This window comes from Nicrophorus vespilloides, unplaced genomic scaffold (assembly GCF_001412225.1).
Source record: "Nicrophorus vespilloides isolate i.1.1-1 unplaced genomic scaffold, Nicve_v1.0, whole genome shotgun sequence".
NCBI classification, from domain to species: Eukaryota; Metazoa; Arthropoda; class Insecta; order Coleoptera; family Silphidae; genus Nicrophorus; species Nicrophorus vespilloides.
The window spans coordinates 5,670-12,212 of NW_017096145.1; the positions used below are offsets into that span (position 1 = coordinate 5,670).

A 6,543-nucleotide genomic window follows, 5' to 3' on the forward strand; every position below is an offset into this window, starting at 1 on the left:
GAGGTTCAATTTAAAATGTAATTAAGATAAACTGAAGGACAATGAAAAAAAATAGACTTAAATATTGATTCATCTTTGCAAAGAAAAAATCACTATAATTAGTTCCTTAATTACTACTACACTTCTAATTATACGTTTAAAAGTTTTAAATGTATCATTTTATTATGTTATTAATTGTTTCGAATCGTTTTTAGGCAACCAAACAATCATTGTTTGCAGGATATCCTTTCAAGATCGCATCTATCGATTCAAATCGATCTATAGATTCAAATTTCTATTATTAAAGCACTCACGAAAATACGAATATAATTGATCAATTACCATTCCCGTTTGACAGTCACGCACGGAAATACTTTCGTTGTTTTAATATAAACAACAGATACCAACTTCAATTTCCAAATATGAATAAGATTTTCATTTGGCAATTTTGTTAACAGTCTGGATCGATAAACATTTACTTAGAACTTAACCGTAAACCGGAACGAAATTAATTTCGGTTCGACTCTCTGGTTAACAGTAATACTTTCATACCAATCTTTATATTTTAACCAATAGCATATTTTCAGTTGGTAGATTCATCTTTGCAAAGAAAAATATAAACAGCTGTTTTGACACGAATACCAACTTAAATGATACATGACTATAATTGGTTCCTTAATTACTACTATACTTCTAATTTTACCTCTAAAAGTTATAAATGTATCATTTTAATTCAATCAACATTTATTATGTTATTAATTGTTTCTAATCGTTTTTAGGCAACCAAACAATCATGGATTGCAGGATATCCTTTCAAGATCGCATCTATAGATTCAAATTTCTATTATTAAAGCACCCACGAAAATACGAATATAATAATAATAAATGTTGATTGAATTAAAATGATACATTTATAACTTTAGTATAATTAATGTATTAATTAATAATAATTAATTAATGTATAATGTATAGTCATGTATTATTTAAGTTGGTATTCGTGTCAAAACAGCTGTTTATATTGTTTCTTTGCAAAGATGAATACGAACTGAAAATATGCTATTGGTTAAAATATAAAATTAGTATGAAAGTATTACTGTTAACCAGAGAGTCGAACCGAAATTAATTTCGTTCCGGTTTACGGTTACGTGAAATTACTGGAATAATTACGGGAATTAAAATGATACATTTATAACTTTAGTATAATTAATGTATTAATTAATAATAATTAATTAATGTATAATGTATAGTCACGCATCATTTAAGTTGGTATTTGTGACAAAACAGCTGTTTATATTTTTTCTTTGCAAAGATGAATCTACCAACTGAAAATATGCTATTGGTTTTTTAATTGGTATGAAAGTATTACTGTTAACCAAAGAGTCGAACCGAAATTAATTTCGAACCGGTTTACGGTTACGTTCCAGACTGTTAACAAAACATCAAAATCTTATTCATATTTGGAAATTGAAGTTGGCATCTGTTGTTCATATTAAAACAACGAAAGTATTTCCGGGTACTTCCGTTCGTGTCAAACTGGGAAAGTTAATTGTTCAATTATATTCGTATTTTTGTGGGTGCTTTAATAATAGAAATTTGAATCGATAGATGCGATCTCGAAAGGATATCCTGCAAACAATGATTGTTTAAAAACGTTTTGAAACAATTAATAACATAATAAATGTTGATTGAATTAAAATGTTATATTTATAACTTTTAGACGTATAATTAGAAAAATAGTAATATTTGTAGTAGTAATTAAAGAACTAATTATAGTCACGTATTATTTAAGTTGGTATTCGTGTCAAAACAGCTGTTTATATTTTTTCTTTGCAAAGATGAATCAATATTTAAGTCTATTTTTTTTCATTGTTTCATTCAGTTTATCTTAATTACATTTTAAATGAAACTCACGTCACAAAAGTACCAACTGAAAATATGCTATTGGTTAAAATATAAAGTTGGTATGAAAGTATTACTGTCGAACCGAAATTAATTTCGTTCCGGTTTACGGTTACGTTCCAAGTAAATGTTTATCGTTCCAGACTGTTAACAAAACGTCAAAATTGCCAAATGAAAATCTTACTCATATTTGGAAATTGAAGTTGGTATCTGTTGTTCATATTAAAACAACGAAAGTATTTCCGTGCGTGACTGTCAAACGGGAATGGTAATTGATCAATTATATTCGTATTTTCGTGAGTGCTTTAATAATAGAAATTTGATGGACGTTAAAAGTGTTCATAATAAACCGATTACGAGGTGAGTTCTAATTATAGGTGTTCCTTCAATTAATCGATTAGATCCGGTGAGTCCGCGAGATGTCGTCGCGACGCCTCAACGTTTCGGTTGGGAGCGGCAGATGGCGTCGTTTCGGGAACACGGGGAGCGTCGCTCGCGTCGGACATTCCCCGTGTCTCTTGGCAGATGGCAACCACCCCGAATCCAGTGCATCCAGAGCCACCCTCTGACGTCGACTGTTTCCGCATCGACCAATAGCCGTTCACGCCATATTGACTGCTCCGCCACCACGCCAGAAAAAACAACCCAACTTCCGCCCCCCCTCCACCACCAACATCCCCCTGCACACCAACATATATATACTATATATATATACATGATATTGGATGATTATATATATGTATAGATAGAGGCGCGCGCGAGAGAAAGAGAGAGAGAGAGTACTCTGACACATTCCTGATACATGTGTGTATTATGTCGCAGTGTTTTGTCACGTTTAAATTCGGAACGGCCGTCGCGACGCGATCCCCGTGTCATCATCATCGTCGTCACCAGTGAATGAAAGAGAAAGAGTGAAAAAAGAAAGAACTGTATAAAGAAATAACGAGGAAGAGGAAATCGGGACGTGCGTTCGAAATTGGGCCACGTTAATTTTCCCTCCCTTCATCGAATTCCCAACATTCGGTTGTTGTTATTGTTGTTGTTGTTGCAACACTGATCAAGTGGACGATGCCGGTGAGGAAGCAAGGTGAGCTCAGCACTTACCCTCTTACTACTTCGACGAATGTATAACAAAAGCAAAACGAAAACACACATGAATAAGTAATTACCAGCTGATCGGGGTTCCACCCTACACCCCTCATTCCTCAATCCCAACAACAACACCCGCTCCTGTCAAAGTCCTCGTGAGTTCGCACGTGCTTCGTACAAGATTAAGTTACGCAATCGATTTCATTCTCCTTCCTCCCCACCCTTCTCTTCATCATACGTTCTCCTCCTGCAAGAGTTGCATTTATTTCCAGCATTCTGCGACTCTTGGCCGTCGGCCAGGACGACTCTAATCCTAATCCGAGGATCGAACCCGAAACATAATTAACCGGAAATCGATAAGCCGGGTGGGAAATGGAATAGAAAGAAACCAACCCCTAACATGCATCCATCCGTTTATTTCTCTTCTTTTTTTTTTCACCATTCAAATCCCTTCTCTTTTTTTTTTCGTCAGTGGATTTTCGCAAATATTTGCTGAGTCGTCAGGATTTCAAACGATTTATCTATGGGCTTATTATTTGGGATTTAGGGAAAAATGTTATTCACGCTTCTTCGATTCGGATTTCAGTTTACTAACGTCTTAAAGGCGATGAAACATTACTACTCTTTTATTTTTCCACTTGAACATCTCGTTAGGCGTTAATTATAAATGATTATCGACTTTTCCTGCCTCCAGGTCAACACTCTTCTTTCTAATTGATTAATCCAATAAAAAAAGTTTAAAAATAGACTTTCATATGCACTCATCCCTCTATATACAAGATACCTTTTTACTATTTTTAGGCAACTCTATTTACACAATATAAAATTCTCACGTTGCATAACAAAAATATTCAGTTTATGCTTTTCCATATTTTATGTGCTTATAATGAAATAAGTTCCTCCCTCCAGGTCAACACTCTTCTTTCTAATTGATTAATCCAATAAAAAAAAAGTTTAAAAATAGACATTTCATATGCACTCACCCCTATATACACAAGATACCTTTTTACTATTTTTAGGCAACTCTATTTACACAATATAAAATTCTCACATTGTATAACAAAAATATTCAGATTATGCTTTTCCATATTTTATTTTTTTATAATGAAATAAGTACTTTTTTTTAAATTAACGTTTTAACAACTACTTTAGTTAAAATAATACTAATGAAAGCGTTGGAATAAATGATTTGCTTTTGATAATTCGGGAAATTCAATAGTTTCGATATCTGCAACCAAACATACGCGTCGAGAATATTATTTAAATGTTACGAGCAAAATTCGATTCTACTTTCGTTTTTTCTCTCTCCATCCGAATCCTGCGTTACTTCTTCGGTTGCCTTTGAATGAATTTCCATAAATCCTCCAGGTCAACATTCTTCTTTTTAATTGATTAATCCAATAAAAAAAAGTTTAAAAATAGACATTTCATATGCACCCCTATATACACAAGACACCTTTTTACTATTTTTAGGCAACTCTATTTACACAATATAAAATTCTCACGTTGCATAACAAAAATATTCAGTTTATGCTTTTCCATATTTTATTTGCTTATAATGAAATAAGTATATTTTTTTTTAAATTAACGTTTTAACAACTTCTTTAGTTAAAATAATACTAATGAAAGTGTTGGAATAAATGATTTGATTTTGATAAACCGAGAAATTCAAAAGTTTTGATGTCTGCAACCAAACCAACGCGTCGAGAATATTATTTAAATGTTACGAGCAAAATTCGATTCTACTTTCGTTTTTTTCTCTCCATCCGAATCCTGCGTTACTTCTTCGGTTGCCTTTGAATAAATTTCCATAAATCCTCCAGATCAACACTCTTCTTTCTAATTGATTAATCTAATAAAAAAAAGTTTAAAAATAGACATTTCATATGCACTCACCCCTATATACACAAGACACCTTTTTACTATTTTTATGCAACTCTATTTACACTTTATAAAATTCTCACGTTGCAAAACAAAAATATTCAGTTTATGCTTTTCCATATTTTATTTGCTTATAAAGAAATAAGTACATTTAAAAAAAAAATAACGTTTTAACAATTACTTTAGTTAAAATAATTCAAATGAAAGTGTTGGAATAAATGATTTGCTTTTGATAAACCGGGAAATTCAAAAGTTTGGATATCTGCAACCAAACCAACGCGTCGAGAATATTATTTAAATGTTACGAGCAAAATTCGATTCTACTTTCGTTTTTTTCTCTCCATCTGAATACTGCGTTACTTCTTCGGTTGCCTTTGAATAAATTTCCATAAATCCTCCAAAAAAAAATACGAATCCTGCGTGTTTTCAACAATGCGAATGCAAATTACCAGTACTTTTTTTTATCAGAGTGTTAAAACCGAATGCGGGAAAAATATTAAATGATATAAATAAATGTATGAAACGTGTTGGGAATACGTGTATGTGTATAGATCGCACGTCGCGCGTACACGAAAAATCGGTTGCATAATAGTCGGACATGCCGGTCGGATAATTAGGAAAATCGCACGGTGGCAATACTAATGCCGTAACAGTGCAGTTGCCGCTATCTACTGCTGCTCTACACAGATAATAAATTGCCCCAATTCGTTATTGCCGCAATCTGGGCCAAAATAATAAAAAAAAAACTAACAACCTCCATCCGCGCATTCACTCTTTCGCAACGCTTCGCCAATTCCATGTCTCTCTTTTGTACTGTTATTATCTGCAACTTTTTGTGCTTGTATGTGTGTTGTTCGTCCTGCACAATGTACAACTTCATCCCCCTCCGAATGGAAATAATGGTCTACTTTCACAATGTGCATTCGATGTTCGAAATCATGCAAAGCATACATCGATCGTTAATCTGCAAAGTTTGTTTAATCGCATCGTCGTTATGTAACGTTTATACAGATTTGTTTTGCTGGTGGAAAAAAATTGATTGAGTGCATTGAGTTGCATATGTTGTTTAATAATTGGACAGTGCTGCGCCTAGCGGATTAATTTTAATTATTTAGAAAAAAATATATTTCTCGTCAATCTTTCAATTATAAAAATAGAAATATGATAAAATTAATAATTATTTATTATAAAAAATGATATTTATTTTACTGTTAGGCAACTTTATGTGCTCAACACGAGTATTTGAAATTAAATTATTTTAATGAATTTCCGTGCATGTAAATATGCACGGCTTTCGCTCGTGAATCTACATGATGAAGTGTAACTGCAGTTGCATATTGTCGCGAAATGTAATTTTAGATGCGTTTTGTGTTCGCGGATGTACGTACTTCTCTCTTCCCTTCTCTCATCCGTTCCGTTCTGTATGCCACGTTTCTCTGTTCTGGTCCGCGTGCGTTTATCTGCGAGAGCAACCGAACTTTGGGCCCGTTTTGTTCCATAGTTTTAATTGAAATATAATCTTGTCACATTTGTGAGCGTCGACGTACGGATTACATAATGAAGGCGGCGTTGGCGGAGGCAGCGTATCAATGGTTGTCGCGCACCTGACGTCGTTTCCGGTTTCTCGATAAAACGCCGCTTCCGCCTTTATGCCTCTTTCCCCATCGATTCAGTTCGCGAGACACATACACACAA

At 33.5% G+C, this 6,543-nt stretch overlaps 1 long non-coding RNA gene across 1 annotated transcript in view; it reads right to left on the reverse strand.

The window, feature by feature from the left end:
- LOC108569795 overlaps positions 1–3,180 on the reverse strand; it is a 4,872-nt gene extending 1,692 nt beyond the window's left edge. Inside the window, exon 1 of the long non-coding RNA XR_001891342.1 lies at positions 2,983–3,180. This is a non-coding gene — a long non-coding RNA (uncharacterized LOC108569795). The remainder of the gene's footprint in view (positions 1–2,982) is intronic.
- Positions 3,181–6,543: the final 3,363 nt, after the last annotated feature.